Here is a 27507-nt window from a genome sequence, read left to right on the forward strand (position 1 = left end):
AACCAGATGGGATTTTGATCTAATCATAGAATCATAGAATCAACCAGGTTGGAAGAGACTTCCAAGATCATCTAGTCCAACCTAGCACCCTGCCCTATCCAGTCAACTAGACCATGGCACTAAGTGCCTCACTCAGGCTTTGCTTGAAGACCCCCAGGGACGGTGCCTCCACCACCTCCCTGGGCAGCCCATTCCAATGCCAATCACTCTCTCTGTGAAGAACTTCCTCCTAATATCCAGCCTATACCCAGCCTGGCACAACTTGAGACTGTGTCCCCTTGTTCTATTGCTGGTTACCTGGGAGAAGAGGCCACCCCCCACCTGGCTACAATGCCCTTTCAGGTAGTTGTAGACAGTAATAAGACCACCCCTGAGCCTCCTCTTCTCCACCATTTAATTGGAGCTTTATTCAGGTGATTTACTTTGTGTCTGATATTAATTTAATCAACTAACATGATATCAAGCTTAAAGAGCAATTTGAGGTCCTTGTAATCCAGGGAACAAAGACTGTGGCTGTATCTGGGCCCAGTAAAATCATACAATCATAGAATCAACCAGGTTGGAAGAGACCTCCATGATCATCCAGTCCAATCTATCACCCAGCTCTCATCTTGTGTACATTAGCTATTCAAATCTCAGTTTTATATACTAATTAGTTGTCTTGACTCTGTTTTATTTTCAAGTTGCTGATGACAAGCCAGCAGCCTAGGAAGTGACCAATCCTACATGTTTTTCCTACTTAGTGGTATGGCAAGGTGCCTGTCACCTGTCACTGACTCTGGGTGGATTCTGACAGCTAGTTTAAGCTAGGTGCACAATGTCAAGATCTCTAAAATTAGTGAAATGAATCCCATATGCTCCTAAATGTAAAAGGTCAGTGCCTTTGGAGTGGGCAATATATATATATATTTACCCAAATATCCTATATCACCCCATTTATTGCTGGGAAGGACAGGGGAAGGAGACAGGTGTGATTTGTTTGGCCTGTTGTTGAGGGGAGTTGCAAAACCACAAGTTGCCCAGACACTGACATTCCTCACTCCTTGGACATTAAATGTAAATACCATTAAAAGATGATACCTGCCTGAAAGAAATCACATAAAATACAGTTTAATACCAGTGGAAGCCAGTAGAAGTCCTACTAACTTCAATTAAAAATTGCATCAAGGTAACCATAATTCAAGGTAATCTCTCTGTTTATGGAAGTGTTAAATACTGATGTCAAATATGACAAAAGTGAAAAAGAGTGTGTTCTGCACACACTTAATGACTGAGATTAATTAAGCATTCTGGATGACACCAGAGGACAGGAAATCTGTGGAATGATCATTCTTATGAAAAGCTGTTACAGTATACCAAGGATATGCCTGAACTTCTGCTCATCCAGACTTGCTTTTACAATCATCAGGGAGAAACAGAGAGCTACAAAGGGAAATAAACCCACAATCATCAAAATAATACAGGCCATCTAGGCTGAAGATGAGGCAGCAGTGTGCCCAGGTGGCCAAGAGAGCCAATGGCATCATGGCCAGGAACAGTGTGGCCAGCAGGACAAGGGAGGTTATTCTGCCCCTGTACTCAGCACTGCTCAGGCCACACCTTGAGTGCTGTGTTCAGTTCTGGGCTCCTCAATTCAAGAGAGATGTTGAGGTGCTGGAAGGTGTCCAGAGAAGGGTGACAAAGCTGGTGAAGGGCCTGGAACACAAACCCCATGAGGAGAGGCTGAGGGAGCTGGGGGTGTGCAGCCTGCAGATGAGAAGGCTCAGAGGGAACCTCATTGCTGTCTACAACTACCAGAAGGGAGGTTGTAGCCAGGTGGGGGTTGGTCTCTTCTCCCAGGCAACCAGCAACAGAACAAGGGGACACAGTCTCAAGTTGTGCCGGGGGAAGTCTAGGCTGGATGTTAGGAGGAAGTTGTTGGCAGAGAGAGTGATTGGCATTGGAATGGGCTGCCCAGGGAGGTGGTGGAGGCACCGTCCCTGGAGGTGTTCAAGAAAAGACTGGCTGAGGCACTTAGTGCCATGGTCTAGCTGATTGGAGAGGGCTGGGTGATAAGTTGGACTGGCTGATCTTGGAGGTCTCTTCCAACCTGCTTGATTCTATGATTCTATTGTATGATTCTATTCTATGATTCTATCTTCTCCTTTGCTGCAAAGAAGAAACCTGTCTTCAGTGTAGACATCTGACCCAGGGTTATCTGTGAGGGCAGAGGAGCGTCACCTCCAACTCTTAAGTGCTTATAATAATGTCCATACCAGAAACAGATGACCATGGTTTCTTGTTTGGATGGAGAAAACCTCCCTCAATATTTTTACCTGGATGTCTTTTCTGAGTTTCAGCTCTGATCGAGTGTGAGCTATATAGCCTGATTTGTCCCAGGTCTTTGTTAATTTGGAACATCTCTGTGAATAACAGGAAATCTGTGTAGCTCTCATGCTCATGGGATAATCCTCTCATGGCATGCCATGTCAAAGTGATGGCACATCATTCATAAACATAAAGAAATTCCAAAACACAGGCTTTTAAATGTACTTGGCTTCAATGCAAAATGTTGCTGCAGCCTCAGTTTCCCTCCAGTTGTGCAAGAGAGGACAAATCCCATCTGATAACACAAAGAGTAGATAGAATGATAAAAGTCTCCACTCAGTTCTGAGGGCAATCACTGACTTTTGCTGTTTCCTGTATGCCTCTCTGAACTTAGTCCAATAATTGCCTGTGAGCACCTCTGAAATCTTGATTTGCACTGTGTAGTTGCCAAAAAGGCAATGAAGTAAGGTTAGATCATGACAAAAGATGAAAATGCAGCCCAGAGGATTTGAGTATCAACCTAACTACTGTTATCATGACGTAGGAAACATAAAACAACACTAGGACCAAATGCTCTGCAGTGATATATCTGGACTCTCCTACCTGTTTTATATTCTGATGGTCTTGAGAAGTAGTATTTAAAAATCCAGTTTGTTTAGGCTAAAATTTCCAACTCAGAGCTGCACTTAGGTGTGTGGTAGAGCCAACATAAATCTGTCTCAGTCCAGTGAAGCTTACAGCGACTTGAGCTCTGCAGTTTTACCCAAGCATTTTCCCCTGAGTGTTATTTTCATCCCTTGGCCATGCATCAATGGAGCCCTTTGCTTCTAACAGCACAGGCTTACAGACACAAACACCGAGTCCATATTTGAATTGGAGTGACATCACTTCCCCTCCTCTCCTCTCCTCTCCTCTCCTCTCCTCTCCTCTCCTCTCCTCTCCTCTCCTCTCCTCTCCTCTCCTCTCCTCTCCTCTCCTCTCCTCTCCTCTCCTCTCCTCTCCTCTCCTCTCCTCTCCTCTCCTCTCCTCTCCTCTCCTCTCCTCTCCTCTCCTCTCCTCTCCTCTCCTCTCCTCTCCTCTCCTCTCTGTCTACTCTTCCTTACACCTTAAAATCACTGCAAAAGGCACCTCCAGGAATAAATATTCCAGGCAGACCTGGACAGACTGACAGCTGGGCACAGAGGAACCAGATAAAGTTCAACAAGGACAAGTGCAGAGTCCTGCATCTGGGGAGGAATAACAAACTGCACCAGTACAGGCTGGGAGGTGATCTGCTGGAAAGCAGCCCTGTGGAGAGGGACCTGGGAGTCCTGGTGGCTAACAAGTTAACCATGGCACAGCAACGTGTCCTTGTGGCCAAGAAGGCCAATGGGATCCTGGGCTGTATTAGGAGGAGTGTGTCCAGCAGATCAAGGAAGGATCTACTCCCCCCTCTACTCTGCCCTGCTGAGACCTCATCTTGAATATTGTGTTCAGTTTTGGGCTCCCCAGTTTCAGAGGGACAAGGATCTGCTGGAGAGGGTCCAGCAGAGGGCTAGGAGGATGCTGAGAGGACAGGAGGGCATGGATGATGAGGAGAGGCTGAGGGACCTGGGGCTGCTTAGTCTGGAGAGAAGAAGACTTAGAGAGGATTTAATAAATATTTATAAGTATCTGAGGGCTGCCAGGAGAGGGGGGGGACAGGCTCTGCTCACTGCTCCCTGGGATAGGACAAGGAGCAACTGGTGTAAGTTGCAGCAAAAGAGGCTCTGCCTCAACACAAAGGGGAACTTCTTTACTGTGAGGGTCTCAGAGCACTGGCACAGGCTCCCTAGAGAGGTTGTGGAGTCTCCTTCTCTGGAGCCTTTCCAGGCCTGTCTGGATGTGTTCCTGTGTTAGATAGGATTGTCCTGCTCCAGCAGGGAGGTTGGACTGGATGATCTCTCTGGGTCTCTTCCAACCCCTAACATCCTAGCTCCTATGATATGCCTTACTTGAGAGCAAACTAACGTGATTCCTCTCTAATTGCCATAAACCTAGCACACGGAGTACTCACACAGGTGAGTGCATAACACAGCACCAGATGTCAAAACTTAAAATTCCTTAATCAGGCTGGCATTTAGTTACTCTATCCAATGAGATGAGAAAACGGTCTTGAAATAGAAGTAAGTATATAAATACATGTTTGTATTTCTGAGGACAGAATTAAAACATCTTGCTTCATTTGTGAAAGACTTGCAGGGGGTTGTTTTTTTTTTCAGCTAAATCTGAGGTCTGTCACAAGAAGAACCTGATCTTTGGGCTGATGAAACTGAGTGAATTTCACAGCCTTGGCAGATGAGGGTTGGAGATATCCTGATACAGTAATTGTGCACCTTCCACTCCCAAGAGATGGGAGAGGATTACTTGAGATTTGCTGAGTGCTGGGGCTTTTTATGAAGGGTTTATTGCCACATTTCATCACTCTGTGATAAAAGTTCCATCCTCCATGAGGAAAAGCAGCTGACACTGAAAGTTTTCAAGTAAAATTCATTGTAGGATAGAGTCACAACAGATACTGTTGTGATTTTCTGCTGTGACCTCCCGACAAGATCTGACAATAGAAATTATCACACTTCTGGATAAAGCATGAAAAGAATGTAAGACAAGATGCTCTCGTTCTCCTTGTGCTGTTACTCCCCTTAACTCCACTGATTTTGGTATGAGGTCTAGGTTCATAGCCTTTCTGAAAAGCACAGATGGGGATTTTTTCAAGGTGCTACCACAAAGTGAGTGAAAATGTCTGAAAATATAGGCTACAATCTTGTTTTTTCTCCCAAGTCCCTTGCACTGGGTCATCCAGTGGCATCCTGGCCTGCTTCAGGAATGGTGTGGCCAGCAGGAGCAGGGAGGTCATTCTGCCCCTGTACTCTGCACTGCTTAGACCACACCTTGAGTGCTGTGTTCAGTTCTGGGCCCCCCAGTTTAGGAGGGACATTGAGATGCTTGAGCGTGTCCAGAGAAGGGCAACGAGGCTGGGGAGAGGCCTTGAGCACAGCCCTACGAGGAGAGGCTGAGGGAGCTGGGATTGGTTAGCCTGGAGAAGAGGAGGCTCAGGGGAGACCTTATTGCTGTCTACAACTACCTGAGGGGTGGTTGTGGCCAGGAGGAGGTTGCTCTCTTCTCTCAGGTGGCCAGCACCAGAACGAGAGGACACAGCCTCAGGCTGCTCCAGGGGAAATTTAGGCTGGAGGTGAGGAGAAAGTTCTTCACTGAGAGAGTCATTGGACACTGGAATGGGCTGCCCGGGGAGGTGGTGGAGTCGCCGTCCCTGGAGCTGTTCAAGGCAGGACTGGACGTGGCACTTGGTGCCATGGTCTGGCCTTGAGCTCTGTGGTAAAGGGTTGGACTTGATGATCTGTGAGGTCTCTTCCAACCCTGATGATACTGTGACACTGTGATCCAGAAGGAAAACAGGTACTAGACAGAGAGTAGCTGGGAGGGAATATAACCATGGGGAATAAAAGCACTCATGAGGAATGTACAGGAGCAAGAGGAAACTCTTGACAGCAGCTACAGTTCCCATGAGTTTGGCGGTAATGACAGCCCAAAGGAAACTTGGCTTTTGCAAAGCAGGAAAAACACAAACTGAAACAAAATAGAGAAGGAACTTACATAAAAAGGAAAAGGCTCCTCTAATGATTCTGCAGCCCTCACTCAAACAGAAGAGCACCTCTTCAAAGGAAATACTTCCCTGTAGCAAAGGGAAAATAACTCTGAGGTTAATTTACCAGAGTGAAGTTGATGTGACTAGATAGTATACCTGTCCTGATGTGCATGCTCTTCTGATGCTTATTGTTGCATTCCCTTCACCTCATCTTTTGTTTTTTCCTCAGAGCATGACATAAAAACATCCATCTCAACTGGGTTTTGAAGACAAGGTTGTCAGAAACTGCCTCTGAATTAGATCTCTTTCTTCAATTCATAGTTTTCTGGGGATGCACCATATCCTCTGTTTGGCACCTTTCTCTGATACACCTTGAGGCTTCTGCTCTTTCCTAACTTCAGGCATTCATCTGAGATGCCTGCTTGCCCAAGGCACTCTCTGTAGCCAAAGGGAAAGAGGATTCTCCAGCAGGCATTTCCAGTTTAGCATAGAATCAGCATAGAATCAGTCAGGGATGGAAGGGACTACAAGAATCAACTAGTTCCAACCCCCCTGCCATGGGCAGGGACACATCTTACATCAGCTTAGCATCTCACCCCAAAATTTAGCATCTCACCCCAAAATTTAGCATCTCACCTCAGTTTACATCTTATCTCCATTTGATTTCTGATCTCAGTAACTTATCTCTTCCCAGTGATTATAAGGAGGAGCAGTGCAGCTAACTACCAGTGTAGGTGCCTCTTAATTACCTGAAATTAGAGGGGATGAAGCTCAGAAGCAGCGTTAACAACTGAATGCAATATTCCTTGTAGAAGCTATACAGATGTTACCTCATTTCTTAGGTTGCTGCTGACCTCTACTGAATGAACTATTCTTTAAAACTATACAAACCAAACAATCTGCTTGATCTTGTCTTCTCCACTATTAACCATCGCTACTTACTCCACTTTTGCTTGCATGAGTATTTGGATCTTTTAATCCTTTTTATTATTAGATTATTATCATAATAACAATTTCATTTCTTCTTCTTGTGGCAGGCCTGATAGGCCCAAAATAGGCTGGCACATGTCCTGCCTTGCCTAGGCATGTTCTTCTGCTCCACCAGAGAGGCAAGCGTGGGAAACAGACACAAAAGGACCTGGAGCCACTGAGTCTGGGCTGCCCAGGGTCCTGTGGTGCAAGGTGCACACACTGAGCTTGTGCCTGCCTAGTGCAGGGCCTGTGCTTTGCCCAAGTTAGGGACAAGCCAGCCTGTGGCTCTGCCTAACATGGGAAGCTTTGGCTAACTGCCATCCTGAGTGGCTGTTCTGTGTCCAAAGGGCAATTCATCTCGGCCCACACTGATCAAAGGAGATGTGCAGGTGAACAACCTGCTTCTGCTTCCCTGCTTTGCTGCCCTGCTCTGTGCCTGCTCTCTCTGCTGTGCCCAGCCCTGCTGCTCTTGCACACTGCCTTAGTGCTGCCTGCTCAACTCCACTGCCGCCAGTTACCAGGAGCAGAGCCTGGATGCCTGCAGGCGATCGGCCTGTGTGGCCAGCATGACATGGTGCTGAGCCTGCACCACATCTGCCTCTGCACCTGAAGGTGCTGCTCAGAATCCCTGCACATAGACACAGATGGTGCAGAAGCAGCCAGGAGACAAGGGCAGAGATTGTCTGCGTCCTGTCCCCAGAAGCTGGGAGGATTCAAGCCTCAATGTCCAACAAGACAGAGTCCCCTGACAGCATTTGGGCACTGTCTGGACTGTGGCTGGCCCCCATGAGTGGATAATAATAATAACCTGTGAGTAAATGCTTCAATGCCTCTTTGTAATCCTCTGCTGCCTGCTGCCATAGAGCAGAAAGAGCTTGAGCCCAGCTCCTGGGCAAGCAGCACATTGACCACGGGAACCTTCTCTTCCAGTTCAATTAATGTTTCTATATTTTGCTGGTTATTACTAGATCCAGATATCATTCATAGAATGTTTCTATGACTCTATAAGAACCAAAATACTATTAAAATGAGTGTTGGAGGGTGGCAGAGTTCTGAATAGCAAAATTAATAAACAGTATTAATTTTGGAAAATATCATCTCACATCAATTAATTTCCCCTCCCCAACACTTCTGGCCATTAAAATAATTTTGCTGAGTTTCACTGATGTCATTTTTGAGAGACAGCCAACTCAGGCTAACAGAAAACAGATTGAAAAGAGAATATTTCCTTTACAAAGAGATAAAGCCCCCACAACTCCTGGAAAGATGAGGATGATCTTTTATTCTTCAGTTTCTTAAAGGATTTATTTGCTGTATTTGTGAATTACTAAATCATATATATAACTGTGAGCAATGAAGCTGGAGCCTGGAAGGCTAAAATATGGGAGCAAAATCTCATCTAAGCTTTGCAGTAGACTTCTGTGGTAATCATATCCAACATCATTCACCACCACTAGGGAATATTCCATCATTTATCACTTTAACTTATTGCTCTGTTGCCAGCTTTTGCCAAAATGAAAAAAATATATATATCTGTGGATTAGCTCTTGGGATGACATGATAGGAATACTTCCAGTTAACTCTGTAGGCTTATGTTCTCTTAACACCATCTGATGGATCTGGTACCTTTTCTCTCTCGCAGAAAAATGTAAAAATATGATGGAATAAAATACATCCTGACATATCTGTGGTCTTCAAAATATACAGTGCACTATAACACAAGCCTTAGACTACTGTATAATCAAATAATAGTATTAGTAAAGGTACAGTTAGAATCATGGAATCATAGAATCAACCAGGTTGGAAGAGACCTCCAAGATCATCCACGCCAACCTAGCACCCAGCCCTATCCAGTCAACCAGACCATGGCACTAAGTGCCTCATCCAGGCTTTTCTTGAAGACCTCCAGGGACGCTGCCTCCACCACCTCCCTGGGCAGCCCATTCCAATGGGAAATCACTCTCTCTGTGAAGAACTTCCTCCTAACATCCAGCCAGTTGTTTATGCAGTTGAGAACATGCTTATCTGCTTGCTTTGTTTGTTCGTTTATGCCATGCAAGGTACTTTGAGCAAAAATTTCAGTTTTTCTGACCTGGAAATGATCATAAAATCTTAGTTATCTTCACAAGAGAAAATATTTCCTATGTAATTACTAGTGAGAAGTTTTCTTATTTATTGCATTCATTGAGGAAAGAAAATTGAAGGAAGTTTCTGTGTAACAGCATGATGCTTTCTTTAAACTTTAAGCTGCTGGTGCTCAGCCTAAGAATAAAGCAGGCACATAAATTTAGGTTGTTGTAATGTTGTAATGGATGTCTTTAGCAGATGGCACATTTTAACAAGGTTGAAAAATCCTTCCGGGCTCAAAAGGAGAGCAGAGAACATAACAAACATTTCATAAAGAAGCTAAATCCAATATGCTTTAAAAAAAAAAACCAAAGACTTTTTTCAGTAGCCAACCTATATACTCAGTATTTTTATTCTCAGAGGTACTTAAAACAAAACAAACTCCAAGCATTTAAAATGTACTCTAGAATAATATTGGTCTCCTCTAGGATGTTTCTCATGAATGTTTTACCTCCAGTTTCCACCATAGGCTTGCCTGAAGAATTCTGCAGAGAATTAGCAAAAAAATGACAGGGTATTTTTATATCCTAAGGGCTGTGGCAGACAAAAATTATCCCTTCCCTAATTTCCAATAGGATGGCCTCATTCTTAGTGCGACTTCTTAGATGGTTAAAGATTTACTGTGAATAAAATGAGGCTGAGCCAATGGAATTCATTTGTACAGGAGTGAATCCAAAGTAATTTAAGACATTTTAACAGATGTATTTGGGTTTAAGGCAACATAATTGAGAAAGCAGTTGAGAAAAGTATTTAAGCACAGACCTAACTCCACCTCTGTTCATACAGTTTTCAACGTGCATTTAAATCCAATCATTTAAGCACATGCTTAAGTATTTTCTGAATGGGATGTTTTCCTGAATCACAGGCTAGGGTGATGTTCACATTTTGTGATGTGCAATATATTTAGGTAATGTCACACTTCATATGTCTCAGAATAGGAAGTTTAAAGTGACAATGATGTTTTAAAATAACCTTACTGTTTATTATGCAGACTTGGCTTTCGACTCTGTGTTTAAGATTATTTTGTCTTCTTTTTCTATGAAAAACAGTAATGGTGTTTCCTTTGAATCATACAATGCTTTGAGTTGAAAGGAACCTTTAAAGGTCATCTCTGAAGGCCATCTAGCCCAATTGCCTTGCAGTGAGCAGAGACATCTTCAACTAGATCAGGTTGATCAGAAACCCATTCAGCCTGACCTTGAATGTTTCCTGTTGTGGAGGGGAAATTAACTGATGTGAGATGATATTTTCCAAAATTAATACTGTTTATTAATTTTGCTATTCAGAACTCTGCCACCCCTGACCACTAATTTTAGTAATATTTCAGTACTTGCACGGTCATTGAATCATTCTAAGGATAATATCTACATTTAATATACACAGCAAAATATAGACACATTAATTCAACTGGAAGAGAAGGTTCTGCAATCAAACGCTGCTTGCAGTCAGTGTGCTGCTTGCCCAGCAGCTGGGCTCAAGCTCTTTCTGCTCTGTGGCAGCAGGCAGCAGAGGATTACAAAGAGGCATTGAAGCATTTACTCACAGGTTATTATTACCCTTGTGGGGGCCAGCCACAGTCCAGACAGTGCCCAAATGCTGTCAGGGGACTCTGTCTTGTTGGACATTGAGGCTTGAATCTTCCCAGATTGAGGCTTGAATCTTCCCAGTGGTGTCCAACCACCAGCCCAACCCCAGTGCAGGCTTCCACACAGGTCAGCCCACATGCAGAAAGGCACCTGTTACTGTTCCCCCTTCAAGCCCACTGGGGGGGGGGGGGGGGGGGGGGGGGGGAAGCAGTTTTCATGCCTTCTTCTCCCATCAAACCCACTGCAGGGCGTGGGAGAAGACAGGAATTTGGGGTACCCCAGGACAAAAGGGCCCTGCTTTAGCGTCCTGGAGGGTCTCTTTCCTCTATCCAGTGACCAAAGAGGGAGCAGTGGTGATAAGTTTGGACTAGATTCCCTTCCTTGTGGCTGAAGATAGGGAAAATTACTCCCAAACACTCTTGCTGTCTATAATGTTATCTTCTTTATGGACTGATTCATTACAGCAGTAGAGAAATCTATTTCCAGACACTTCTAGATTCTCTGAGACAACAAGGCAGTGGCCAAGGAAGAGTGGTATAAAGTCATGCTTCATTATGGCATTTATAGAAGCCAGTCTGGGATATTTGCATTTATGTTTCCTGACTTTTTGTTTCTAAAGCATAGCTGATCAGAAAATAGTTTGTTGAAAGCATTCTCAGCTAAAGACTTTCTATGTGAAAGCACATGTTTTTCACCCCGGGATAATGCTTGTTTGACAAAACCAAAAGACAATCATTGACTGCTTTTAGGAAACACTTGATTTCAGGCAAAATGCAGCACAGTTTGATCACTAGACAACAGCTGGTTTCTAGTTATCTGCAATTAGTTGAAAGTTCCAGCTACCTCAAATTGAAAACATTCAAAAATTTAAGTCATCCCTTTAAAAACTTAACTAAAAGATGAATTTTCTAACAGAAATTTGCTTGTTTTTTTTTTTCTCATTAATATTTAGAACTGTTCCTTATAAGCACAGCTTCTGAAATACAGTGCAGTCTTATTTGGAATGAGATTTGCTGTGGGCGTGCAGCTAATTTTGTGGGAACATACCTTCTGTGTTCCCCTACATCTATGTGCTAGTTTGAAGCTAGCTAGAATGTTTTGGTGAGAAGAACCATCACAATCTATTTAGATATCTTGCATATGAAAAGAAAATGGGCTGATAGAATCATAGAATCATAGAATCAACCAAGTTGGAAGAGATCTCCAAGATCATCCAGGCCAACCTAGCATCCAGCCCTAGCCAGTCAACCAGACCATGGCACTAAGTGCCTCATCCAGGCTTTGCTTGAACACCTCCAGGGACAGTGACTCTACCACCTCCCTGGGCAGCCCATTCCAATGCCAATCACTCTCTCTGGGAAGAATTTCCTCCTAACATCCAGCCTATACTTCCCCTGGCACAATTTGAGACTGTGTCCCCTTGTTCTGTTGCTGGGTGCCTGGGAGAAGAGGCCAACCCCCACCTGGCTACAACCTCCCTTCAGGTAGTTGTGGACAGCAATGAGGTGCCCCCTGAGCCTCCTCTTCTCCAGGCTGCACACCCCCAGCTCCCTCAGCCTCTCCTCATAGGGTTTGTGTTCCAGGCCTTTCACCAGCTCTGTTGCCGTTCTCTGGACATGTTCCAGCACCTCAACATCTCTCTTGAATTCTTCACCCTTCAGATTCTTCGTGTTCTCTACACCCTCACATTTCTGAACTGAAAGCATTACTGCAATACTGCAGCTCAATACCCTTGGCTATTTTTGCAATTAGATTTTTGTTTAGATTAATGTCATAGAATATAGTTCCTTCCCACACATTTGAATCTCTTGAAATAACACATATTATAGTCCTCAAGCTGTAAATAATCTATGCTAATGCATTTCTAATTCTGGCGGATGTCTCTGGGTAATATTTTAGTAATGTATATTTATGCCAAATGGTTTTTAAAAGTTAATGGTCCGTTGTTAAAAATGGTATCTCACAGTTAATGGGAGTTCTTTCTGAATTTAAGACATTTCACTGTTCAAGAATGTAACCCCAGCAGAAAGGAAAATTCATTGATATGAGTAGTATCCCGCTTTAGTCTCTGATTTACGCCTTCTTGTCCAACACGACTAGATGGGTTTTGCAGAAGAAATGAACAGTGAAGGAAAAAGATGTTTAAATCCAAAACCTGTGTTTTCCAAGCCCATTTTTTATAAAACCTAGCAATATGTCTGATGACATTCTATCCAAAAGCTTTGGGGCTTCCCCTTCTCCTGTGGTATAAAAAATGCTGGCAATCTGATCATAGAATCATAGAATCAACCAGGTTGGAAGAGACCTCCAAGTGGCAAAAGGGAAAAGCACAAGAGAGGATCATAGAATCATAGAATCAACCAGGTTGGAAGAGACCTCCAAGTGGCAAAAGGGAAAAGCACAAGAGAGAATCATAGAATCATAGAATCAACCAGGTTGGAAGAGACCTCCAAGATCATCCAGTCCAACCTAGCACCCAGCCCTAACCAATCAACTAGACCATGGCACAAAGCTTTGCCTGCCTCATGTGACACAACACATACAGCTACCATGGTATTGGTAGCACATCCTTTGCCACCTTTCCTCTCAAACTGCAACCTTTCTAGTAGGTTTGTGCCCTTTTGTGATTTGAAATTGTGCTAAAGCAGACTACCAGTGTAACATACTGCAAATTCATCTCCAACCTGAACCACAAGTCTCAATCAAAGTAAATGCTTGCAGAGGACTGTGAAAAAAATATGTTCCTTCAAGAGAACAAGGGGACACAGTCTCAAGTTGTGCTGGGGCAGGTAGAAGCTGGATATTAGGAGGAAGTTCTTCCCAGAGAGAGGATGGGAGGAGGTGTGTCCAAGCAGACTTGACAGCAGCCCAGATGAAGACAGGGCGTGCTCATATATCTCCTCTCTGCCTTCTGGGCTTTCAAATATCAGCTAAGTAGATAAGAAAACAAAATGCTCGTTCTCATGTTATTCTTCACAGATTATATGTTCAGGTGGAAATTCTTCTCCAGTGTCTTCTCTCTGGCAGAAGGGTGCATGGTGTCCTGTGGCACTTGGTGACTCCCACTGCAGTGATTCTTGCAGCTGTGCTAGAAAACCAGCCCCAGATTGCAATTCTGTCACCTCCTATTTTTGTCTTAAAAATGCTGAAAGAGAGATTGATTTGTCGTTGGAATGGGCTGCCCAGGGAGGTGGTAGAGTTGCCAGTCAAGAAAAGCTTGGCTGAGGCACTTAGTGCCATGGTCTAGTAGATTGGATAGGGCTGGGTGCTAGGTTGGACTGGCTGATCTTGGAGGTCTCTTCCAACCTGGCTGATTCTATGATTTTATGAAATATACAGCTCATCTTTGGAAAGATAGGAAGGAGAAAAATATTCTTTGATCTCTTCTTTTCCACAGTTAGAAGCCACTCAAAACTCAAGCTTTCAGAATGAAAGTTTTCCTTTTGTATTTAGTTGGTTTTGTGTTGTTTTGTTTCTTTGATGTGTGGACTGCTCTGCCAGTGTTTCCTGACCGCATGGAAGATGCTTGCTGAACCATGGATAGAAAATTTTGACTTACAGACATCTCAATTAAGATAAATTCTGAGTTTGTTTTTTTTTTTTTAAGTTCTGTGATTCAGATTTATTTTTCTTAAGTCATTCTGGGAGATTGTCACACTGCAACAAGAACTTATTCTTGCAGCTTATACTTAATCAATTTTTTTCCCCTAAGAACATACTGCAGCAAGAAAAGTTATGTAAGATGAAGGACAAGATCCAGGGCTGGAGGAAAGTAGAGGAAGACAAATTTTTCTAGCTTTTGAGGAAAAAGACAGGCCAAATGTGTTGATTTTTCCTGAGCTGCAATGATAAAACTAGGTAGTGGTGGGTATGTTAGCTATGAGTTGTGGATAGGGTAAAGAAACATCACTTAGGAAACCTAGTGTTTGCTAGTGCTGTTGAGAGTGGCTTCCAATCATGTTCAGGTAGTCCTCATAAAATGATTAGCCTTTGGATCATTCCAGTCTTCTGGGGTCAAAAGATCAAGTTCTTGTCTCCACAGTTCTTTAGTCTGACAAAGCAAAACCAGAAACAGAACAAAACAAAGAACAAAGGCAACACAAACAACAGAACACTCTCACCTTTATTTCCTGGTTGCCAACTGCTGCTGTTGATATTAACTTACCTACTTTATCTACACCTGCTCTTGACACTTTATCTAGTCATTGTCACATGTTTTTCTCTTGCATATTTTCGTGTTCCTAAGTATTCAATTTACACATGGGGATTACATACTTTCCTCCTTAATGTCAAGATGTCATGGTAGCCCTGATAAGGAAACTTGTACTCCCAAGTGGGAGAAAGGGGCTTATGTCTGTGAATTCTTCCTGACTGCCAGACAGCCCAAATAATTCAACAGTTGTCAAAACTCTCCCTGACATCATTTCAGGACTTGGGTTATAAATTGGATAGTTTCATGTGGCAGAGAAAGAACTTCATATAGGGCTTTTGCCCAATAAGGAATATCTGATAGTGGAGAACTGGAGAGGAGCTGTGAGTTTCTTTGCCACCCAGTGCAGGAGTTATATAGAATTTAATTGTCAAACCATGATATCCATCATGAAGGAATTTCCTGACATTGAAAGAGAATTATGGCAAAGAGGGGAGGAGAAGGCAATAACATGGGGAAAATGAACTAAAGTAAGCGAAATCAGGTATCGGATGAGATTTGCATGTCTCCCCTCTATTTTAAGGGATAACTAACAGCTTTACCCATTGCAGAATACTGCAGCCTCTTTGCAGAAGAGTCTAAATTCTGCCAAGATGCCTTGTCTAAGCTTGCAAAGCTGTTTTCTCTTTCTCCATCTGGCAACATGCAAGCACGAACAAAAGAAACAGCTCCAGGCCTTCAAGCCAGAGCAAAAACGTCACTTAATCCAGGAAAGATAATTCAATAACAGAAAGACCCAGAACCTCAAAAATATTAGGATATCTTACCCACTGATAAGGTGAGAGTTAAGTTCCTGAACACCTTAGAAGATTTAAGAAAGATTAGAGGCTTTTTCATTCATTAGACACCTCTACCAATCAGTGACAGGGAGAAAAAGCATAGAATTACTGAAGTGTGTTAAGTATTTATTCTGATGGTCTGAACAAGCAATTGAAGTGAAACAGTTTAGGAGTCTCTGCTGACTAATAGAAGAAAAGTATTCAATAGACAAGGAGAAAATTGAGAGTGTGTGTTTACTAATACATGCCTGAATCTCCTATTCCAAGGAGAAGTTTATTAGTATGTTACAACACTTTGGTTTGCATCTACAAAAAAGGAGAAGTTGCAAAGGGTTTTAGAATTGTTACACAGACTCTGAAACACAGAAATCATTATGACATAAAAAAGTTGGAGGGAAAATGCTGAAGGAAAAGAGACAAGATGTAAATCAATCATCATTCCTATACAAAGTGTAAGCAGGATGAACAGAAAAAGAAATACAGAAAGTAGACAAAGGGTATTTTACACAGAACATTTATCATAGAAAACCAGGAAGACAATCAACTGGTTTTGAGTTTGCTTTATCTGATTTAAGTCTCTTGGTTTCAGTATTATGATGCCAATTAACTCCTGCTGAGCAATAAAAGCTCTGTAGAAAGCAAATCAGAGCTCATAGAAGCCAGGAGAAATAAAGCGAGCGATGCACAGCGTAGCTGTCTGAGCTGGTTCCCCGAGTAAGTCGTCATAGTTTGCCTTTGTAATCCATGGGGTGAAATAGTCACTGCTGGGTCATAATTTGTCTGTCCTGATTTAGAAGCCCTCCTAGAATAAAATGAATTCTCCCCTGAAAACACTCTCATGGAGTAAAAAGAGCATCTAAACAGCTAGCTCAGAGTTACATGTGCTCAGACAAACCCCACTCCAGAAGTTTTGAAAATGCAAAGGAAGAAACTACTCAATTCGAAGTAAATCTATGCATAGATTAAAAAGTTGTGTCTTAGATTCCCATTCTCTTACATGTTTATGTACCTAACAACCAAAGCAAGCAATGGCTCTATCCATGCCAGTTACCAGAACTGTGCCATTGTTTATTTTGCAACCTGGAGGCCAGCTAGCAATGTGCCCTTGTGGCCAAGAAGACCAATGGGATCCTGGGGTGTATTAGGAGGAGTGTGTCCAGCAGATCCAGGCAGGTTCTCCTCCCCCTCTACTCTGCCCTGCTGAGACCTCATCTTGAATACTGTGTTCAGTTTTGGGCTCCCCACTTGAAGAGGGACAGGGATCTGCTGGAGAGGCTCCAGCAGAGGGCTAGGAGGATGCTGAGGGGACAGGAGGGCATGGCTGATGAGGAGAGGCTGAGGGACATGGGGCTGCTTAGTCTGGAGAGAAGAAGACTTAGAGGGGATTTGATAAATGTTTATAAGTAACTGAAGGCTAGCCAGGAGAGGGGGGGGACAGGCTCTGCTCACTGCTCCCTGGGATAGGACAAGGAGCAATGGGTGTAAGTTGCGGCAAAAGAGGTTCTGCCTCAACACCAGGGGGAACTTCTTTACTGTAAGGGTCCCAGAGCACTGGAACAGACTCCCCAGAGACGTTGTGGAGTCTCCTTCTCTGGAGCCTTTCCAGGCCTATCTGGATGTGTTCCTCTGTGATCTGTGTTAGATAGGATTGTCCTGCTCCAGCAGGGAGGTTGGACTCAATGATCTCTTTGGGTCCCTTCCAACCCCTAACATCCTATGATCCCATGATCTGTCAACATCCATGTTTCCATTATCCTTGCCTTCAAAGGACAGTGTCTCCTGGCCTGTAATACATCCTAAACTGTGTCTGGGCATTCTTTGTGAGAAAGCTACTTGGCCTAGACAAAGTCTGTGCATTCTGACAAATACCTAATCATTCTGACAGTCAGAAAAATGGCAAATGGATTTGCAGTGCAGGATGTTGTTTAATGTTATTTTATAGGATAGATGTAAGAATTTGAGCTTCAGTAGCCTATAGCACTTCAGTAGCCTATAGCACTTCAGTAGCCTATAGCACTTCAGTAGAGAGTATACCTCAGTGCATGTTGAATCCAATTCCAAGTTATCTTGTCTCCAATTTCAATAAATAAATTTGAAAGCTACAAAGGAAGGTGATAATACTGTGAGAATGAATGACAGCTGGTGCTGATAATGGGAAAATTTGTTGAGTAACCTAAGTATATCTGAATATAGGAAATATAGTCAATGGGAAATGGGAATTAAGGTGGTCACTCGCAAACAACTGATGCCAAAGCAAGCCAGAAGAACAGAAAATTACTATGTTTTATTTCTGATCACTTCATATAGCAGCATGAAACTATCACAACCACATAGAGTTAAACTTACAGCTTGTCTTTTAAGCCAAAAAATAAGAGAAGTCTGGAGTTCCACAATATTACTTAGCAGTAAATGAGTAGCAAGTGGTCCAGTCTAACAATGAGTATATCCTGACAACTCGCTCTTGATCTCAGTGGGAACAGGTGGAACAAGAATGCCACCAGCCATAACACAAAATATCTAGGTCAGCCTGAAAATACAGACTTTCAAAGAGGGTGCCAAGGTGATTAAAAGCCAGCTTAGGCTTTTGGGGAAGAACAGATAAGATCTGTGTGATTACCTCCAGGCATCACCTAGTATCACTCTGGTTTTAAGTAAGTGATGCAGTAGGATTATTGCAAAAGATAAACTTATTCTCTGAAGGAATGGTATTACAGTAAGAGTTATATTTTAAAAGTTAAACAAGGAGGAAATAATTTTCACCTAGAAACAGTAGATGTTTGCATATGTTGTGCAGCTCAAGTTGATTCAGCTACTTCAGCAAATAAGGACTACCCTATGCTAAGTAGCTTTAGAGACCTATGGGAATCACACGCTTTTGTTGAATCACAAGCAGAAACCATTAGGTTTCTCTGACATCTTTAGTGTCATGACATGCTTGTCTAGGGGCACTTGAATCAAGATAAGGCTCCCCTGGTTCTCACTGTATCAACAGAGACCAAAGAGAAGATTCAGCTGCATAATTGCAGTTATCTTGTGCTATGTGAGAACATTTGGGATATATTCTGTCTGGCCTCCAGCTGCCAAATCAAAAGGACATGATGACACCCCATTTCACTCTGCCTTACATTTGTCTCTGTCAGATGCTCAAATGTATCTGAAGTGTCAGTGAATGTCTGGGTTTCCACAATGGGATTTCATCACCAGTAAACAAACCATAGTCAAGAAAGATTTTCAGTTATCAAGTATATTTATCTGCTTCAGGATAGAATCATAGAATCACAGAATCAAGCAGGTTGGAAGAGACTTCCAGGCTCATCCAGGCTCATCTAAGGACCCAGCCCTAGACAGTCATCTAGATCATGGCACTAAGAGCCTCAGACAGGCTTTTCTTGAACACCTCCAGGGATGGTGACTCCACCACCTCCCTGGGCAGCCCATTCCAATGCCAATCACTCTCTCTGCCAACAGCTTCCTCCTAACATCCAGTCTAGACTTCCCCCAGCACAACTTGAGACTGTGTCCTCTTGTTCTATTGCTGGTTGCCTGGGAGAAGAGACCAACCTGGCTACAACTTCCTTTCAGGGAGTTGAATACTTGTGTAGATTTCACTATTGGAAGGGCTTCCACTGACTATCATGAGATTATTCATACTTAGATCCACAATGCATACCCACTCTGCAAATACTGAAATTTACATCCATAAATCTGCATTTGATTCCTTCTTCTTTTTGTGGGTGTCTGAATCAACAATTAAGTTCCACTTTCAGGACTCCATTCAGTTTTATAAGAGTATGAATCCTTTCAGTCATGTTTGAATACCTTGAATACTGAAGTCCCGGACAAGTCCTGGAGTCTCTAGTCATTTTGGGTAACCATACAAAAAATGTCTCCAAGCCATCAGACTCTGATGGAATTTATTTTCCAAAGATTCAAGAGGCTACCTGAAATAGTCTTATAAACTTTAGCAATCACTTCCTTAGGACTTGTTGAGGCCAGGGCAGGCCCCGGAGGATGGCAGTAGGGAAACATGAAGGGCTCTGCAGTGGGACCTTGACCGCCTGGACAGATGGGCAGAGTCCAATGGGATGGGGTTCAATAGCTCCAAGTGCAGGGTGCTGCACTTTAGCTACAACAACCCCATGGAGAGATACAGGCTGGGGTCGGAGTGGCTGGAGAGCAGCCAGACAGAGAGAGATCTGGGGGTGCTGATTGATACCCACCTGAACATGAGCCAGCAGTGTGCCCAGGTGGCCAAGAGAGCCAGTGGCATCCTGGCCTGCATCAGGAATGGTGTGGTCAGCAGGAGCAGGGAGGTCATTCTGCCCCTGTACTCTGCACTGGTTAGACAACATCTTGAGTATAGTGTCCAATTCTGGGCCCCCCAGTTTAAAAGGGATGTTGAGATACTTGAGCGTGTCCAGAGAAGGGCGACGAGGCTGGGGAGAGGCCTTGAGCACAGCCCTACGAGGAGAGGCTGAGGGAGCTGGGATTGGTTAGCCTGGAGAAGAGGAGGCTCAGGGGAGACCTTATTGCTGTCTGCAACTACCTGAGGGGAGGTTGTGGCCAGGAGGAGGTCGCTCTCTTCTCTCAGGTGGCCAGCACCAGAACGAGAGGACACAGCCTCAGGCTGCACCAGGGGAGATTTAGGCTGGAGGTGAGGAGAAAGTTCTTCACTGAGTCATTGGACACTGGAATGGGCTGCCCAGGGAGGTGGTGGAGTCGCCGTCCCTGGGGCACTTCAAGGCAAGGTTGGACGTGGCACTTGGTGCCATGGTCTAGCCTTGAGCTCTGTGGTAAAGGGTTGGACTTGATGATCTGTGAGGTCTCTTCCAACCCTGATGATACTGTGGTACTGTGATACTGTGATACTGTGATTATCTTAAAAAGAAGAAATCTAACTGAGAAAATCAGAAAGATAGAGAAGAAAATTACTGAACAATGGCTTTACAAATAGTGGTAGAATAATAAAGCTCTAAGAAGCAGCAAATTTATTTGCCAGAAACAGGGGATATCCAACCAGCAATATCCCTCCCTTATGGAGCTGATTCATGAAGTTTAATGTCAAGACATAAAAAGCAATTTATTTCAGTGATTCTTGTACTTATTTTCATTTCCCCATAAATAGTGGATGCCAGATCATCAGTCTCCCTCCATGTGTTTTTTATGCCTTGCTCTGTTTAATGTGTGTTACATTTCCTAGGAAAATGTCATATTGTTAATTGACATTCTACAGTAATTGGCATACCTTGGCAAGAATGACATGAGGCATATGTACAAGGATTTGTGGTAGAAGTATTGCCACTATGAGAAATTACTCATGTCCTTGAGGGATTGCCTTTCTTGAATCACAGTTCTATACCTCTGTCTTTCATGGTCAATATTTCTCAGTTAATCACATTCTGCATTGATGCTACCAGCCCAATTTCCTCAACACTTGCACTGATACTCACAATGTCATAACCATTAAACCACGCTGATATGAAAGAGAGATGAATTAAGCTCTTGATTTACAGAGATAGCACCAAGTTCAAAAGCCCTTTTGGTGCAAAAATAAGCTCTCACTATGTGATGATTTGGGTGTTACCTGCTCCCTACACTTAAGTAAAATCACCCAGACTAGACTCAACCACTGGAAATTGAGTGAAGCTTTATACTTACAGCTTAGCACAATATATCACAGTATCACAGTATCACCAAGGTTGGAAGAGACCTCACAGATCATCAAGTCCAACCCTTTACCACAGAGCTCAAGGCTAGACCATGGCACCAAGTGCCACATCCAACCTTGCCTTGAACAGCCCCAGGTTAAAAAGTAATATAGAAACACAGCAGCCCTCTCAGAAACCTGAGTCCCTAAGGGGAACATTCAACCACCCTTCCAACTTCTTTCCACCCCTGGGGAAGTCTGGGGACTTTGCCTTACATTCAAGGTGAGTTTGGAGGGTCGGCTAGGGGGGTTAGGAAGCAGGTGTGTTAGTCACACAGACAGCAGTTTAGGTTAGAGAGAGAGAAGTGCAGCCCCAAAGACAACGAGCAAACTCTGTTATCTGTATTTATGTTGTTCTTTTACATCTCAGCAAGCCTGTGGTTGAAGTAGACATCACTATTGTTTCCTTTTCACAGCCTATAGTCTAATTCTTCTCACCAAAACATCCCGGCTAGGCTCAAACTAGAACACAGCAAAATGGCTTACAAGGATCAGAAGTCCTTAGGATTTAATATGAGATTTATTGACTAGTATTTTTTAAAACCCAAGGCTTCACTCCTAGTGCCTTTTGGTAAAGTGTGATATTCCAAAGTCTATAGGATTTTTTTTCCTTTTTACTCTCTCCAGGACTACACAGTCTCAAGTTGTTCCAGGGTGTAACGGTTTGGGTGTTCCCTGCCCCCCCCCCCCCCCCCCCCCCCCCCCCCACTTTAGAAATCACCCAGACTAGACTCAGCCAGCGCTCTGGAAATATGAATGAAGCTTATATTTACAGCTTAGCTCAATATACAAGCAGATATTTATAGTATATACAGTTATAGACAGAAATAGACAAGGTAAAAGGTAATACAGAAACACAACAGCTCCCAGAAACCTGAGTCCCCAGAAGGGGCTCCCAACTGCCCTTCCACCTTCCCCCTACCCCTCTCAACCTTACCCCAGTCCCAAGGAAGAATGGAGGTTCAGCTGAGGTTAAGAAGCAAAGTGGGTTAGCCAAAAATGGAGGGTATGTTAGAGAGATGCAGCTCAGCCAGCAGCCCCAGTGAGAGTGATTCTCTAATGATTTTGTTTCTTGTTCCTATACATCTCAGCAAGACTGTGAGTGAAATAAACATCACCATTGTTTTCCTTCCACAGCCTATGATCTAGTTCTTCTCACCAAAACATTCTAGCCTGCTTCAAACTAGCACACAGGAGAAGTGTTGGCTGGATGTTAGAAGGAAGTTCTTGCCAGAGACAGTGATTGGCATTCGAATGGGCTGCCCAGGGAGATGGTGGAGTCGAGAAGAGCCTGGATGAGGCACTTAGTGCCATGGTCTAGTTGACTGGATAGGGCTGGGTGCTAGTTTGGACTGGCTGATCTTGGAGGTCTTTTCCAATCTGCTTGATTCTGTCATTCTGTGGTGGAGTTTTCAGTTCATAGCATTTTGTTATGTGAAACCTGCACTGAAATGTAAGTTGGCTTCCAGTGAAGAGTTCAGCAGCTAGAAAGCTGTACAAATACTAAATAAGCCTGCATAGTGCTTTCTCAGCTTTTTCAGTTTAACATAGTTCTCAGGAAATTTGTTAGGGTGACATTTGTGAGGTTGAGTATAAATCAAATCTCAAAAGTGTCTAAGGGAAACCCAACAAATGTTACTATAGCTACACATGCATACGTATCAGGATTTTCAAACATGGCTTTAAGGTAAATGGAGAAGCTGCTTAGATATTAATCAACCAGTTTAGATGTCTGCATACATTTTTAATGGCCTCTTTTTTACTTAATGTCACGAGTGCCTAAAATCTCTCTTCTGTCTCATATACAGTTAATAGGCTCCTTCAATAACCAGTGATAAGAAGCAGATATCCCCAGAGGACAATCCTTCCCACTTATTTTAGCAACCAGTTAATCTATGCATTTGTCTGAAGAGGAGGCTCTATTTGCCTGTCTTTGGCTTTGTCTCTTTGAAAAGTAATCTGTGCCATGGAAGAGACCTCCAAGATCATCCAGTCCAACCTAGCACCCAGCCCTAGCCAGTCAACTAGACCATGGCACTAAGTGCCTCAGCCAGGCTTTTCTTGAACACCTCCAGGGATGGTGACTCCACCACCTCCCTGAGCAGCCCATTCCAATGCCAATCACTCTCTCTGGGAAGAACTTCCTCCTAACATTCAACCTATACTTTCCCTGGCACAATTTGAGACTGTGTCCCCTTGTTCCATTGCTGGTTGCCTGGCAGAAGAGCTCAACCCCCACCTGGCTAGAACCTCCCTTCAGGTAGTTGTAGACAGTAATGAGGTCACCCCTGAGCCTCCTCTTCTCCAGGCTAAACAACCCCAGCTCCCTCAGCCTCTCCTCATAGGGTTTGTGTTCCAGGCCCCTTACCAGCTTCATTGCCCTTCTCTGGACACCTTCCAGCACCTCAACATCTCTCTTGAATTGAGTGGCCCAGAATTGGACACAGCAGTCAAGGTGTGGCCTGACCAGTGTTGAGTATAAGGGAAGAATATCCTCCCAAGGGGAGCTACACTTGCTGACATCCAGATCCAGGGTTAATTCCCATGTCTACATGAAAGCATCAGTGCATCAGTGTAAGCAGTTCAGCACAGTGCATCACTATGCAGTAGGAGCACTGTGGGTGAGGCAGTGCCTATCTAGGCACCATTAGTCTGCCTGGCCAATATTTGTTGAATCAGTGACTGAATTAAGATGTCCCTGGATTTGGTCCCAGATAAGTGACATAATCCTCAAATAAGACAGTCATTCTCTGTTCTCTCACTTTGCCTCATCTCACTTCGTGTATATATTTAAAAGGCACTTTTAATGCCAATTCCTAAGAGCAGAGGAGGAAAGAACTATGTGATTTGGGCTTTTTTTTAACAACAACATCAAAAAATAGTTGGTAGCATTTATACTCTATAGTAAACTAAACCCAAAATTTAGGTACAAAACAGTCAATAAAGTGAGATATAATGGCAACAATTCAGCTCTAAAAGAACAAGAATTGGGGAAAAAATCCAGCTGAGATTCCTCTTTGTTCCAGCAGACTTTCAAATAAGCCTGAAACACTCCTATGGCTGCTGAATACTTACCAAGAAAGCTGAAGTACTGAAGGGAATAACAGATGTATGGGAAGGGTTATTGAGATAAGATAGGATACTTCGAGAGCAGTGCTAAAAATTCCTAAGTATAACCACAGTGATTTTGACTTTGCTCATTTTTATTAGCTGCACCTTAAAGTAGACATTCAAGTCAAATTGTGCATGTGCAGATTAGAATGTCTCCAAGATCCTTCTTCAAGAGAGAATGTTTATGGGGTAAATTACATTGTGAACAAGTTCTCAGTGTAACAAAGCTGAAACAATAGCTGAAAGAGGACGCTTGCCTTAGGTAACTCCTATATCCATATTTTTCAGTTTAGATTCTTCACCAATGTATCTCAATAACTTAAAACTGTTACTTCCTTTGGAAAAATCTCATGATTTCCATCAGATGTTTGTCTTTGGCTTTAGACAAGCTCAGGCTCAACCAACCAGTGTTAAGCTTTTAGAAACATAGAATCAACCAGGCTGGAAGAGACCTCCAAGATCAGCCAGTCCAACTTAGCACCCAGCCCTAGCCAGTCAACTAGACCATGGCACTAAATGCCTCATCCAGGCTTTTCTCAAACACTCCCAGGTGAGTCCACCACCTCCCTGGGCAGCCCATTCCAACGACAAATCACTCTCTTTTAGCACTTTTAAGACAAAAATAGGAGGTGACAGAATTGCAATCTGGGGCTGGTTTTCTAGCACAGCTGCAAGAATCACTGCAGTGGGAGTCACCAAGTGCCACAGAACACCATGCACCCTTCTGCCAGAGAGAAGACACTGGAGAAGAATTTCCACCTGAACAAATAATCTGTGAAGAATAACATGAGAACGAGCATTTTGTTTTCTTATCTACTTAGCTGATATTTGAAAGCCCAGAAGGCAGAGAGGAGATATATGAGCACACCCTGTCTTCATCTGGGCTGCTGTCAAGTCTGCTTGGACACACCTCCTCCCACCCTGCTGTTTTAGAAGTAATAAAATCTGCCGTCATCGGTCTGCTAGTGCCAAAGGCAAAGAGTTTTCTGCAGGATGGCTTACAAGAAAATGAATTGAGGAGAGGCCTTTTGGCAGTTTGCAACATAACGTTTGTATCATGCACTGATGTCATGGTTTTCTGTTCCATGCTAATCAGATAGTGCTCTCTTTGCTCTGCAAGGGCATCTCTTCTCGTTGTTGCTGGTATGGAGAAGACAGACCTCCTAACAGTAATAATTCCAGTCTACAACAACTTTCAGTTCTCATTAGCACAGTTTTTTGTAAGCTCTCAGAATACTTCCCAGAAACAATCAACACCTAATAGTCATAATGTGACAATCAATCTAAGTAGTTTGTGGTGTGGAAAATCAGGTTTGCCAGTTTGGCTCCAGTACAAATCCCTTGCTCACCAAATGAGGGAGTTCCTGAGAGGTAATCTTGGTCGTGATTTATGAGCTCACCTGACATAACCGAGCCATCTACTTCTGAAGCTTTGTCATCTGAAGCTTCCTCTAGGTCAATAAGAGGAGACAAGACACTTGTGGATCATCAGATAGATCTCATCTGATGTAGGTCTGATCTCCATACAGGCAAGATAGGCTGTCCTAGACTTGAAAGAGAAGAGAAATAATATCAGACTTGTTTGTGAGTATCTGTGGGATGACATGTCAATGTCAGAGAGACAAGATGCTAGCAAGGGTCTTCACCTTGTTGCTGTGAGAAGAGTTCAGTACATTGAGGCACACTCAGAGTCTTGACAGAGATCAGCCAGGGGCTTCTGAGTTAATAAGAGCCAACAGGGAAACACCTCAGGGGAAGAGGCCAGTCCTGACACTCCATAGTCAGAGGGGTGACCTACATCACTGCAGCTGGTGAAAGTGACTCAGGTCACCATGAAATCTTCTTCAGGCTGAAAACCCCCAACTCTTAGGTCATCTTCACAGATGAGGTGGTCCAGTCCTCTGATCATTCTTGTGCCACTCTTCTGAGCCTACTTAAGCATATTTATGTCTTTCTTAATTTGGAGCCTCCGAATCTGAAAGCAGTACTCCAGAGAAGTGGAGTCTCATGAGAATAAGTAGATCACCTCCTTCGAATCCACAGAATTGGATTGCTCCAAATCTCATCTGTAGTCCATAGGCCTGCCCCTCTCCTCCTGTCATATGGTGAGTCACCTAGAGAAGGTGTGGTTGATTTAAAGTGCGGCAGTCTGGCAGCTATGGGCTGGATATTAGGAGGAAGTTCTTGCCAGAGAGTGTGATTTGCCATTGGAATGGGCTGCCCAAACAAGCAGGTTGGAAGAGACCTCCAAGATCATCCAGTCCAACCTAGCACCCAGCCCTGCCCAATCAACCAGACCATGGCAATAAGCACCCCATCCAGGATTCTTTTGAGCACCTTCAGGGACAGCAGCTCCACCACCTCCCTGGGCAGTCCATTCCAATGGCAAATCACTCTTACCTTGCATACAGCACATCCTTGGCAAATCTCTTGCATTTTAACTGCTAGATCTTCTGCCAGTGCTTTATCCCCCTGGATCGCTACTCAGACAGAGTCTCATAATACCTTAGAATGGCTTTTGATGGCTCATAATTACTTCCGGCTGGAGAATAACAGACATACCCTCTGCTAAAGACCTTTTCTGCTTAGAAAATTAGTCCAAGAAGCTGTCATAACACAGTTGGAATAGACTGAGAGCCTTCCATATTCTCCAGGTAGGCTAAAAAAAAAAAAAAAAAACAATCAAGAAACTTAGCAAATACTGAAGTCCCAAGAGAGAATGGGTACATCATACCCAACTACTCTTTCAGGTACTGCCAGTGATACAGCAGGCACTGGACAGCTATGCAGCTGCTACTAACAGAGGCACCTCCTTGCCTTTTGATTTGCCTTAAGAGAGAAGACAGTCTCTCCTCTTCACTACCAGCTGCCTCTAATTTCCAAGAGCCGTGCCACCTGACAGTTCCCAGTGAGGACTGTCCCAATCAAAACGTTGAAGCTTAAGTTACCAGCCTGTAAGGCCACAGCAGTTTTAACTCTCCTTGCTGTTCCATTTCTTTTTGCTTCTGCTTGAGTGCTTTGATTTGTATTTAGCAGTCTTTGAGGTTTGTACAGTGAAGTTGTAGGCTTATGAATGAAAGTAC

General features: G+C 43.6%; 1 protein-coding gene across 1 annotated transcript in view; it reads left to right on the top strand.

Annotated features, from left to right (window-relative positions):
* GCFC2 (GC-rich sequence DNA-binding factor 2) overlaps positions 1-27507 on the top strand; it is a 988578-nt gene that overhangs the window by 855776 nt on the left and 105295 nt on the right. The gene's annotated exons all lie outside the window — the stretch shown is intronic.

The sequence above is a fragment of the Pogoniulus pusillus genome, chromosome 7 (assembly GCF_015220805.1).
Source record: "Pogoniulus pusillus isolate bPogPus1 chromosome 7, bPogPus1.pri, whole genome shotgun sequence".
Lineage (NCBI taxonomy): Eukaryota > Metazoa > Chordata > Aves > Piciformes > Lybiidae > Pogoniulus > Pogoniulus pusillus.